Source organism: Manis javanica, chromosome 11 (assembly GCF_040802235.1).
Source record: "Manis javanica isolate MJ-LG chromosome 11, MJ_LKY, whole genome shotgun sequence".
In the NCBI taxonomy this organism is placed as follows: Eukaryota; Metazoa; Chordata; class Mammalia; order Pholidota; family Manidae; genus Manis; species Manis javanica.
In genome coordinates this window covers 1,417,771-1,431,251 of record NC_133166.1, presented here as the reverse complement: position 1 = coordinate 1,431,251, position 13,481 = coordinate 1,417,771, and the positions used below count along the sequence as shown (strand labels likewise).

Sequence of the window (13,481 nt, the reverse complement as noted above, 5' to 3'; positions counted from 1 at the left end):
TCCGGTCAAACTATCAGAAGAGTGGAAAGATAAATTAAGAAAGGGTAGGTTCAGTTCCTATCCCAGCCAGAGAAATGGGATGGAGGATGGGCAGCTGTTCCAAGGGCCCAAAGCTGGGCCCTGGGGAAGCTTCCCGATCTACCGGCACTCAGCCTTACCCCCAGGCTCAACCTGGAACGGCTCTGCAACAGGAGTTGCTGCCGCAGCCCTCTCTGAGCCTGGTCCCCCGTCCAGCTTGCCTTGCTTCCTCCCAAAGCCCAACCTCTCATGGGGAGGTTTAGCAAGGCAGCACAGGTAGGTCAGGGGCGTGAGGGTTTCCTCTTTCTTCCAGAAGCAAGGGAATAGGGTTTGGCGTAAAAAGCGGGGCTTCGAGGAGGCCCTGCAAAGCTGGGTGCTCCGCATGCTCCGGGTGCCCCGGCCCAACTCCTTTGAACACAGACCTCTTGGCATAAAGGTTTCTGGGAATGGAGCGTGGGGGCCCTGGAGGCCCGAATTCAGGGTTCTCCCCTCTCTGCCACCTCCCGCCGCACGGGCTTTGCAGCCACTCCCTGGTGTCCTCGCACCGCTGCAGATCCTGGCACCTTCATGCACTGGGAGGTGGTGACGGCGAGGGCCTGAGATTATGCGGCACGCGGCCAGGCGCCATCCACCTCGCGGGGCCAACCTTGCGCAGGGCGCATTGCGATAGCCCGACGTCCTTCCTCCTTCCCCCGCTCTCGGCTTACGACAGCCTGATAAGTCATCCCATTGGCCGAAGGATCACCGGAGGGCCAATCACAGGATGAGGAGCGCTTTCGGCGGGAGGCCAAGTCTCGAGGGACTTGAGGTCTGAGGAAAATCCGGGCTGCGGCCAGAGGTAGGGGGAAGGGTCCGCTTGGGAGGAATTCTCGTGGGAGGCGTTTTCTCCCTTGGCACCCGATGAAAACACACTGAAAAGAGAGTCGGGACTCTCCCGTAGGGTGGGTTGCAAGGCCATTGAAGGACACCTCCGTCTTATCTTTAAAGAGGCTGCGAACTGTGTTGGCCTTGCCCAGCACGTCGGGCTTCCTGGAGGAACAAGCCTCCGGATGACTCCATTGGTGCTTTGTCCCCCATATTTCTAACCTAGGTATCTCCTGAGGCCAGGGATGTTCTGGAACAAGGTCATTGGCCTAGCTTCTGAATTAAAGCCTTTCAGATTCCCCAACAACCCCAAATCTCGGAGAACTGGTGACGAGGGGCTTGCAGAACTTCCCATCTGGAGTGGGCTCTGGGGCCGTTCCAGAGATGATTTATTTAGCGCACTTGCTAACTAGAAAGAGCTGTTTTCAGGGATGATACCAAAAACTAAACGATCTCAAGATTAAACAGGTAGAGAATGCCAACCCACGTTATAAATCTGGGCAGCGGTTCCTTCCCCTGTGTGATTTAGGACCTGGGGCCTGGCTTCAGTGAGACGTCGCATGATGTCCAGCTCTGGATGAAGATGGCCGCCTCCCAGGCCACTGGGCACAGTGTGTGGTGATAAACACGGAGCGGCCCCCCGCTGAGGCCAGCTGGAGGCTGAACCGATGCCTGAGAGAAGGGGAACCTGCAAAGGAACAAAACAGAGAGGTGAGGGGTGTAGTTTGCTCCAGTATGTCTCCACTGATGTCTAACATCTTTTCAAAAGGGATTGAAGCTGAGATTGAAATATGGGGTGGGGGAGCACATTTCCAAGTCAGGTCATATTTTCCCTAGTTTGAGGCCTTTGCTCTTAATGCGGGGGAAAAAAAAAAGGAGCAGAAAACATTTTTGGTTGCAGTTGTCGTATTTTGAAGAGGAAGCAATTCGTGAAAGGACATAAAACTTAGCAGAAGGAGAACAGATTTTATATGTTGTCAGCACACACATACACAAGAAAGCAAGCAAGAAAAAAAAGGCAGAAAAATGCTTGTTTATGGCATCTGTTACTGTGGAATTAAGACTTGATTAGTATTAAGGAGTTTTAAGGAAAATGTAAATACTATATCCGTTCATAAATATATTGTTATCAGTATTAGCTTAATTTTCAAGAAATAGAGAGGACTTCTTGTGTGTTTTTTTTAATCCAACACTATTTTAGTTAAATCTTGTGTTAATAGAATTTCTAAAGGGAATGATAAATGGCCATCCCACCCAGGGCTTCAAAAATGATAAACTGGATGGTAATGTGTAGCCACCAGAGGGTAGAAAGGAGTAAAAATATTTTGTTTTCCTCTGTATTGATAGCCAGGGTTATTTTGGAGTTGAATTTTTTTTCATTTCCTCTCCTTGGCATTTATAATTTTAATCTTTTTCAGAAGTAGAGTCATCACAGCGCAACACTCAGCCCTATATAAGGCTTTTAATATTTTTTTAACACAATTTTATTGCCTAGCTCTTAATCTTTCACTATTTTATGGTATCTTGTTTTCCTTTGTGTGTAAGTGTGATGGTTTGTGGCTGTGGAAGTTAAGCTTTGAGAGTTGTAAAACTAAGCACTGAATGTAATATTTTATGCATTAAAAACAAAACCAAATCAAAAACAAAAGAAGGAAAGAGCCTCCCCCAAAACAAAAAACAGCCTTGGAGCTCTAAACCTATCCTCAATCCATTGACTTCTCTCCATTTTTACTGCTACCATTGTAGTTAACTCCATGTCACTGCAACTAGATCTTCTCTAATTTCCTTACTCTTGTCCCTCCTTTAAGTCAATTTGTCACATAAGCCAATAGATCTTTTCAGTGTGAGTTAAGTTCTGCTGTTTAAAACTTCCACAGGCTTTCCAGTACTTAAGAATGAAATCAAAATTCCTTTCTCTAACCTATAGAAGTCCTCATACTCTGATTCCTGTCCATCTCCCCCTTCTGATTTCCAACAGGTTCTGCTGAATCCAGTGTGTTTCAGCCCCACACTTTAGGGCTTTGGCATTAGTACTTATTATCGGCTCATACCTTTTCATGGTTGCTGCTCCTTAACCATTCACATTTCAACTTAAACGTCACTTCTGCGGAGAGTTGTCCATGATGTGCAATCTGGAACAGCTACAAGGCATTCTCATTGGTCTGTTTTAAATCTCTGCATGGTGCTTCATCTAACATCTTACTGTTTAATCTTATCTTTCCACCCATTAGAATGTAAGCTTTTTGAGAGCAGGAAACTTATGGATCTCTTTATCCTTGACATCTAGAAGAGTATATCGCCCACAGTAGGTGCTCAAAATAACCAACTGGACCTAAGCTTTTTATTTTCTATTAATTGAATATAAACAGTTTTTTTCCTCAGTGAGTAATAATCCCTGTTATGCTTTGTTTGGAGATAGATGTTTCAGATAAATTGAAATTTTAACAACTTTTAAACCACTGAGTTATCTTTTCTGGTTTTTATATAATTTTATTTTGGATGATATCTATAAATTAATGTTAAATGACTTGTCTGGGATTGCATAACTAGTTAGCCAAGAGACTTCTTTTATTCACTCATCTGTTGTTAAATATGAGATATAAGGCTGAGCTCTGGGGATATACCATGAACTAGGAAGACACTGTTCATGCCTTCATGGAGCTTATCTTCTGGTGGAAGAGACAGGAAAACACACACATGAAAAAGGAAGGCAAAATACTTGCAAGTTGTTACTGGTGATATGAAAGAAAAGCAGTTTATTTCTAGAAAATTATAGAATATTTTAGATTATGGTTCTGATCTAGGAACCAGTGACTCGACATACATGTCTTGTGCTGATTGTTTTCCTTTGGCAATGATTTTGGCTTTGAACTTGCTATGGAGGACCAGGAATAGATGAGAACCAGAGGTAAACGAGTGCTAAAGTAATAAAAGATTCTTAGATGAGGGTAAAGGCTCTCTCTCTGCTGAATATACTTATTTCCTGTTGGAGTTTTTTAAAGCCTATCAAACAAGTGTGTGATGCCTGTTTGGTCTTACAGCATTTCCGAGAGAAATCCTTTTTGGCCACTTTAGACCAAATAGGGTCTGTGAGACTACAGACCAAATATGAGGGGGTGGATAATGTCTAGATGAGCCTGATTAGAAGGGCACATTCATGCTGGGAAGGAGTGGAATTCCAGTTTAGATAGATAAGGATCAGTTACCGTTAGTGTGTGTTACTGTAATGTACTGAATGAGTAAATGTGGCACCTTAAAGCAGACAAGAAACTTGGCTTTATCTTAACCACAGCGTAAGGTGATGTAAAGAGCATGGGCTTTGGAGTCAGATTGATGAGGGGCTCACTTGGCCACATGAGCTCAGGAAGGTTTTTTAGTCTTACTGAGCCTTGATTTCCTCATCTGTAAAATGGTGGTAATACTGTCTCCATGGTGGCGTTTTAGAAGTTAGAGATAATGAGGGCAAAGTGCCTCTCATTTGATAGATGCTCCATCATTGGTTGCTTTTAGTGGGCAAATGTGAGCCCCTGCAGGTTTTTGGGTGGGGTAGATGCTGGTAATAACAATAACTCACTCTTGGTGAGTTTATCCTATATACCATACACTATTTTAAGAACTTTATGTGTATTTTAATTCTGACAACAGTTCTGTCAGAGAGAGAGAGTTATTATCTCCATTTTATAGTTAAGGAAACCAAAGTACAGAGAGATATAATTTGTTCAAGGTCATGTCATAGTACATTTACTTGAGTAAGTGTGCTTAGGAGGAAGGTTTGAAGCCAGGCAGTCTGACTGCAGAACCTAAGCTCCTAAGCATTATTCTAGATTATGAAAACTTTATGAAGATTCATTTGGCAACAGTCTAGATATCAGACTTTTCAGTAAGAAAGAAAAGAGAAATTTTCATTTCATCATTATCATTTTCATATAATAACCACTGAATAACTAAATATTATTAATCTTTATCAAGCGTGTACAAAAAATTCCAAATCTCTGTTCTTCATGGCCTAAAAGTCTAGGAACATATTATCAGAAAAAGAATACGTATATAATCCTCTGGATCATGTGTAGAAAAAGAATGTATGAACTAGATCATCTTAAGCTTGAAGTTCACAAAGAAATTCAGTTTTCTTGATGAGAAATTTACTTTTCTTTACACATGTTATATCCTTTAAATATATTGCTTTTTAATTGGATTCCATTTATTCTCCCCTCAAACCCACAGTTATCTGGGGACAAATGGGAAGATGTGAGTTTTCTCACCAGCCCTGTAGATTCAGCCTCCTAGTTGAAAGTATAGACACTAAAAACTGTTAATAAGTCCAGGCACTTTCTTTTTGTTTTTCTGATTAGTTTTAATGCAGTTAAACCAAAACAATAAAAGTAAGAGTTTACCTCAGATATCCCCTACCATCCTAATGAATACACGGTAGTACTGTATCTAGGATTTCTCTCTCTTTCCCTTCCTGTCTTCTTTGGAGAAAATGCTTTGGGGTAGAAGGCTACAAACCGAACAGCACCAGGCAAATAAAATCAGCTCTTTTCATTTCCTCACCCGGAAAGGGAGAGGGAGCAAGAACCCCAACCATCAAAGAGGACCGAGGCTCAGCCATGCCATTCTAAAAAGCCCTTGTGCCTTTGGCCCCCCTACTTCCCCGCCAGCTCTGCCCTAATTCCTCAGAGATTGTACAGTCTGCACTTTAAATATAAATATATATCTATATATATATAAAACTTCCCTGTTTCTCTCTCCTTTTCTTTTCTTTCTTTTTTTTTTTAATTTCCTATAATAAAGTTTCCTATTGGATAAAATCAGCTCCCTGATTTATGCCTGGCTCCTATTGGAAGTTCTCAGGGGCTGACATCACTTAGGAAAGCGAGGGGGTAGGGCTGCCAGATCAGTTTGTCACCACCCAGGCTCCCTAGCCTTTGGCTGGGTGCAACTTCCATTTTAGGTGTTGGATCTGAGAGAAAAAAAAGAGAGGGGAGAGAGAAAGAAGAGCAGGAAAGATCCTGAAAGGAGGAAGAGGTGGCGAAAAATCAACTGCCTTGCTGGATTTGTCTTTCTCAGCACTGTGACGAAGCCGTGGGTTTCTTTCTTAAAGGATTGGTTTTTAGAAGTCCACATTTGAGGTGTGTGCCTTTTAAAAAATGTGTGTACAGACGAGTAAAGAGGATAAGCCAAGTCGGATTTTTGTCTTACGGTAACCAGTGGGAATTTAAAAACGAGAGCCTGCTGTGCTGACGGGCAACTTTTAAGCAATTATTAATTTTTCTTTCTACTAACTTTGGGGAATTTTGGTATTTATTATATTCAAAAAAGGTAAAATATTCAAGACCCGGAAACTTCCAGGTGTCTCTGATATAGGGAAATGAATAGATTGAGAGGGGTGAGAGCAACTCAGTACTTTTACATTTTGGTGTGTGCTTTGATTTGATTTGATTTTTTTCTGGATTAAGCTAACTTCTGTTTTCAGAGCCCAAACCAAAAGTTGGCTTTTTTTGGCATGTTGTTTGTGGGTTGGGAAAGGAATTTGTCCAGGTTGGAAGCTAGTTATACAGATGGTTGTTCATATGTTTCAAAACTTTTTTTTAATCATTACATTTGTGGTAGTGGAAACTTGCAGGGAGCTTTGCAGCTTAAATTTAAGGTCGTGTGTTTTTTCCCCCAGAGAGTTTGAACAGCCCAGATCGGTTTCAGCCCTGTTGTTCCTGGGTGGATCCCTCTTTCACTTTTCCAGGTGCTCTGGGTGGGAGCCGCATTCTCCTGCTAGACAGTAGTCTCCCTGCATTGCCTTATAAAAACAAATGAATGTATGTTAACTGAATCACCATCACCATACCTTTCCTCCTAAAATTACCTTTGACGGTAAAGATTTGTTGAGGTGTTGTATGTTCAGTTTGCAAATACAAAAACATTGGTTTCTGTGCTTAAAGGTATAAGGAAATTCTAATCATGCCTTTTTTAGTTCACCAGAATAAAGTGGCAGCACACCTGAAAATATTTTTAGCTTTGTGCACTCTGAAAGAGCCATGGATTAAATAAAGTTAGGTTAAAAGAAAAGACTTACTACAAACTTTAGTGTTTAGAATGCATTTGAGAAAGCACAAGGGGAATTACTGTTTTTAAACCAAACTGAAAGTTGTTTTCTTGGGGTGAGTTATTTGTTTGGTTAATTTGCCGTGAAATCATTAATCTTTTAACAGCCAAAGGCCCATGACTGTGCTTGCATATCCTATATTTAATCTTAAGGTTTGTTTTGATTGTGTTTTTCCAAATACATTCTTGCAGAAATACTGATTCTAGATAATTATATAGCCAACTCATCAGTAGCTGAAAACTGGGTGTTCTCTTCTCCCTTTGAAAATGTTTGAAAATGCGAAGTGGTCTGAAAATTATAGCTGGAATAGATACTGCCCTAATTATAACAAGATGGGCCTTAATGTGTAAGCTGCTCATTAGCTTTCAACTGGTGTGTATCTTTAATAATCCTCTGATTTTGTGCCCCCCCCTTAGTTTTTTTTAGACGAGAACACTTCCTTGAATTTCTTTTCTATAAGGAGAGTATTTCTTGAAAGATAATTTCATCATTGTGAGGTTGTGGCTTCAGAGGAAACAGAATTTTGTTCCTCCTTTTAATAAAATCTGTTAGAGCTGTAGCAAAATTTTAATATCTGGATCTATAATTATAGTAAATGCAGTTTAAAAAAAAGAGACAATGTGTACAGTCCGTTGGACTGCAGTTCTTATTTAATATTTTTCAAATTTTCTTTAAAATGTTCCCCCCTGCCCTGAGTCCAGCTGAGGGAGCTTCCCGGTGGATGTTTGGAGGGTTGGCCCTGTTGCTGCCAGAGTGTGGGTTCCCCACTCAGCCTTTAGGGGGAGGGATGAGGGAGTCTGAGTACAAAGGCAGTTTGGAAACAGGTTCTGGATGACTGACTGGTGGTGGTGTGGGTCCAGCTTTAAATATTGGGCTTTGTGTAGCTGCAGTGAGCATCCTCGTTAACTAGCGGCCAGGACTGTTTCCACTAACTGAGGCATTGTTTTGATTGGTGTATATACTGTAAAGTCTTTTGGATGATAAGATGGGAGATTTGTGTTTTACCTCACCTCTACTAGTTCTTTCAGGAAATGTAAGAGGTGCGAGGAAGTAAATCATTTATTTTTTGTTTGGCTCCACAATTTATTTTGGGAGTAAAAAATGACAAGTAAGTATGTGTTGTGCAGATTTTTCTCTTCTTGTTTGACTCCTATATTCTGTTGGTTTCTTTGTTATATGACTAAGGAATGGTCTGTGTTTTAGGTGGGGGTGTCTTTGGGTGGTTGGGGTTCTAGTGCCTTGGGGTTCTTATATGGAGAGTCAAAGGGGCTAGAACACATTCTCTCAGCTATTGTAAAGATTGTGACTATTGGAGATCCTTAAAAAAAAAACAACTGAGTAATTGCAATTCAGCCTGAGGTTTACGACGTGGTTGCTCTCTAGGGATGGGTGAGACAGGATGGATATAAATAAATTAAGCACATATCACTAGTCAATTGGAATAACAAAATAATTAGCTTTGTATAATGTATTGCTTTCTATTTTGGTATCTGATGGTCAGCTGTTACTGCCAGTCCTGTCCCAAACTGCCCCCTACCCCCACCTTTTAAAATGTTTTATTTGGAAATAATACTAGATTCATAAGAAGTTGTAACAACCCCCTTGTTTCTTTTACTGTGTGCTAAGCATTTTGCATAAACTATTTACGTAATTTCCCATAACAACATTTTTTAAAGAAAGGAATTTAAGCCTCAGAGAAGCTGAGGTTTGCTGAAAAATCACATTGCCTGTAAGTGGCCAAGGCCAGGATTAAACCTTGGTCTGAGTGACTACAAAGTCCATGGACTTAACCACTAATACACTGCCTTTCTCCAGAGAGAGTAGAAATGAGCCAGAACTAAAATGAGCTCTTGCCAGAGGCAGGAAGGACTGTTTAATCTTGCAGAGGGTCAGTCCTCACTTAGATATCCAGCTCCCTCCATGGTGGGATAATGTATGTAAAAAATGCATTTTCTTTAAAGCCCATGGGGAGCTGGATATGCTGGAATGGATATTATCTCAGTCTTTAGGACAGGAGTCATTCCATATGTGTACCACTGCTGTCCTTAAACTTCTCAGAAATGCCTCAAACTTCATTTGATTATTAGAGGAATTTCTTCTTCCAGAGAATTTTCGGGCATGTAGTTTGGAATGATACCGCCAACTTTCAGGAACAGGCTTGTAGCAATAGTTCAAATAATGTTTATCACGCTGTATCAAAATTGTCCACTTATTTGTAACTTTTTTGACTGTGAGCTGCTTGAGTGTAGGGACTGTCTTAACCTCTGTATCCTCTTGGCACCTCTTTTAGTGTCTGGCATATACTGAGGTGCTCAGTAAGCCCTGGTAAAATAAAGCACTTGATGGGAATCAGTGAGGGACTTCTGTTTAAGGAAGGCTGGAAGGAAGTTGAGAAAGAAAGCAGTACAACATAGATTAATAAAACTGTTATGCAATATTGAAACTTCTACTGTAGTTTGTAGTTCAACCTTTTTGCATCTCCTACCTTCCATTTTTAAGTAAAGTTTCTGGAAGTAATTGAAGATTTAACGTTTTTTCTTTAATTCTGTTTCCTTTCTGGGCAAGCAGTCCAAAGAATAGTTTAAAAAGTAAGGGCTCTACTCAGTTCATTTCATAATATAGACAGCTGTTAACTTCAACCACTGAAACCTTAAATGTTTTTTAAGCCTTAAGCCATTTTTTCAGGGAGAGGAACTGGTTACCTAGAACATACTAAGGCAACAGCCAGGTAGTATTGCTTTCAGCCATGATGGAAATGAGTGATTTTTATACTTGTTAATGAGAACGTAAGAAGCTTGGGTTTATAGTTTTGAACATAAGTGTTTGAAAGTATGTTTGGATATAATTGCATTTTTTTTCACTGCTTCTGCCATGAAACTTCAGATTTTGTTCACGAAGTTTATCGGCAAGTTTATGATTTTATAAGAACCCAAATTAATTTTCCTGGACAATTTAGAATACTAGCAAGAAACTTGCCTTAAGGAATGAACCATAGGTAATCAGTATGTGATTTGCTGTTCTTTTCCTCAAAAAAGGGGTTAAATGCCATCAGAAGCTGAAAATAGGGATTGCTCTGTGCTGCCACCAAGGATTCCCATTGAGAACATTGATACAATCCAGCAGAGAGATGGTGAGAAGGGAATTACAGATGTTCTGATTAAAACAAGGGGGACGCAGGGTATGGATTGATTTGTATTTAGTAATATTGTATTGTGTGTTTTTGGAGGCAGTTTTTTCCACCTAATTCTACTTGGAATTGCCTATTGTTGGTATTAAATATTAAGCACTGAGAATGGAGTCCACATGAACTATTCTGCTTCAGGAACAGTGTTCCTCATTTGTCGAGCCACTTCTCTTAGTGAGTCCTTCAAGTCTGATGGTTGGTGTGTGGAAATGAGATCAGGCATATAGTAGGCACATCAAAAGGGTCCAGAGTTTTCTTAAAGCCTTCTTTACTCGCCAGTAGGTAATTTGGTCTTCACTTTCACAAAACCTGTCTTGTTATACGATGATTAAAGCAACTTTTAACTTTTTATTTTGAAAAAATTTCAAGCTCACAGAACATTGCAATAACACAATAACTCTTGTGTATCCTTCGTTAACCTAGGCACCAGTTTTGTCACAAGTGTTTTATTATTCTATGTTTTTTGATCAGTATGCTGACCAAACAGGGAATTTCCAATCTGGGAGTTCACAAATATGGAGAGGCCAGGTAGCTTAGGATAGTGGTTAAGAGCATGAATCTGGAGCCAGACTGTGTTCAAATCTTGCCCTGCCACTTACTAGCCGTGTAACCTTGGAAAATTGTTTAGTTCTATGCCCTGGTCTTCTTGTCTGTAAAATGAGGACAATAATATTAACCATCTCATAGAATTGTGACAATTAAGTGATTTAATATATGTAAAGTTCATAGACTGGTGCTCAGCTCATGGTTAATACCTGTGTTTGCTACTAGAGTGCATGCTTTAAATAATTCAAACATCATTTGTCTGTTAGGCTAAATACTCTTTAAGTTTTTTTAAAACCTGAAATTCTATGGTAGATAGAGATGCTTATATTATAGAATAAATGGCCTTCCTGGCTGGGTAGCTAGCTTTTTTATTTAATGGGAAAAAGGTGTCTTTAGTAACAGACAAGTTTGGGGAACTATGTGAGCTTGGTTGTCCAAAATAAGGGTGCTATGGGAATGTATAACTTTTAAGAAAGTCAAGTGAAGTATGAGTGGGGAAGAGAAACAAGTGGTAAAGCTGGAGTATCTTGCAGTAATTTTCCTCAGAGACTTGGTACTTTAGGAAAAAAACAGCAGTACGTGTTTCTCCCACCTTTTCGTACTTACAGAAGACAGACAGAACTTCAGCATCCAAGGGTGCACCTTTTAAAATTTTGGCAGAAAATGGGTTGAAAAAGCTTTTTTTGAGTTTGTTATTTTTGAATTTGAACCAGATTGAAGTCTCACTTGTCAAACCACGATTTTGTAGGATAACATTCAGTTATAAATGGTGTACAGGAAGCAGTTACATAGGAATGAAGGCAGGCATTTACTAAGTCTTTTCTTGAAATAAACCTCTTTTCATGTTCAGGAAACACTCTCTATTTTCAACCCCTGTTTGTGGACATTTGCAAAGCTGGGACATGTAGAAATTTTGAGTTCATCAGTGCTACCTGTGAGAAGTGTGCCTCTGAGGAAGACGTCTGTAGCCTGTGGGAAATGTGTATGTGTTAGATGCAGCCATGCCTAGAAGCTTCCAGGTTTCTTCCAGCCTACAGTTTTCCATCTTTTTCCTTCATAATAAATAACACATGAAACTCCTGTTCTGAATAATATTTAAAAGAATTTCTGTTGACACTCGTTTCTTATCATAACTCCCTTCCCCTCTCTTCACATTTTTTTTTAACCCACATTCCCCTCTACTGATTCTCCAGTGTTTTCTCGTTCTCATTTTCTTTCTTGTTCTCTGGTGTCTCTCCATTTGCGTCTCTGCCTCCCCCCTCTCTGTTTTCCTTCTTAGGTTGGTGGGCATCATGGGCATCGGGTTGCCTCACTAACACTTGATGTAGAAGTTTCTGATTCTTATTATTGAATAAATTGTATTCATGTGCTAAAGGTACAAATACTAGGATACTGCTTCTGGTTTATTTCAGTATGATCTAGATTAGGATTAATTGTCAGGATTCAAGAGGACTGATCTCTCAATAATTCAAAAATTTTTGAATCTTTTTGATTTTCAGATGTCATCCACATGTACTAATTAATTACTCATTTTTGGTTCAGTGGACAGAAAGCAAAAGAAATGTACTTTTCCTAGAGTAAGCTAACCAGTTTTATGTGTGCTTCCCTTGTTGTTTTATAACGGAATGTAAGCAGCACATTGAGAGGTCTTTTTGTGGAGTGAAAATATTTTTGTTTTAGAGAGCTTACGTTTTAAGAAACTGAAATACATTCTGATGATTGAGTACATAAGATATAGAAGCTAGGTCAACTTTTTCAATACTTTATCAGAGCACCTACAGTTCCCATTTCATTGCAAGTGAAGTTAAATATTATTGAAGTACAGTAGCTGGTGTATATTCAGCACACTTTTAAAATAGAGTATTCTGTTTTAAAGGAGAAATTGGTGCCAGTCTGATTTCTTTCTACCCTTTCTTTGTTTGAGTGGGGGAAGTTCTATAACCTCTCTGCTATTCTGCTCTCCATTGACGATTTTGTAAACAAGAGCAAAATTGGCCATTTGAATGCTTACCCTGCTGAAGGTCATCCACACCTGCAGATTAAGGCTATAGGAGATACTAAAACCACAATTAGAAAAAAGTATAGAAGGAAAAAAATGAAACAAATTTGGTTTCTTTTTCTAAAATGTTTTGTTTTCATTGAAAAAGTAAGACATGTTAATTCAAAAGAAATGTGAGAGCCTGCTGTATGACATGCACTGGAATCCAGCAGTACACCAAATAGATCTCATAGAGCTTCCATTCTAGTTGGAAAAGACATATAATAAATAAGTAGATACATAGTATGTCAGAATGTAATGCAACTTGGGAAAAAAATAGAACAAAATATGTACTGTGGTGAATAAGAAGTACAAGTGTGGGAGTGAGGTTTTTTAATATGTAGAGGTCACGGAAGGCCTCACCATAAGGTATATTTGAGAGAGAACCTAAAATAAACTAGGGTGAGGTAATGTAGTTATGAGTAGAAAGTGCAAAGACCCTAAGGCTGGTTGTTACCAGTGAGCAAGAGAGATGGGGGGAAAGTAGACTTATTCAGAGAGGTCCAATGGGTATGTGTTGGGGAAAGGGAATATTATAGGATCTGATCATGAACGTATAGTACAAAGAAAAGTTGTCTCATCATTTCACCTCAGAGACAACAGCTGTTAATCTTTTGTGTGTTCTTTGTAAGGAGTTGAGCTAACACCTGACCCAGCCTCCATCTTTGTTACATTGAGGAAGTTCCATGTGAGTGTAGTCAGTGCATAATTTTCAGAGTAGCAGATTTTGC

The 13,481-nt window shown here is 39.7% G+C and overlaps 1 protein-coding gene across 5 annotated transcripts in view; it reads left to right on the top strand.

Moving 5' to 3' along the window:
* Positions 1-5,774: 5,774 nt before the first annotated feature.
* CTNND1 (catenin delta 1) overlaps positions 5,775-13,481 on the top strand; it is a 43,844-nt gene continuing 36,137 nt past the window's right edge. For 3 of the 5 annotated variants that reach the window (XM_036996750.2, XM_017668765.3, XM_036996751.2), the window contains exon 1: positions 5,783-6,014. The gene's annotated coding sequence lies outside the window, so the exon portion shown is untranslated. Of the gene's footprint in view, positions 6,015-13,481 lie in introns of all 5 variants that reach the window. The other 2 variants (XM_036996759.2, XM_036996755.2) reach the window with 2 other exon arrangements.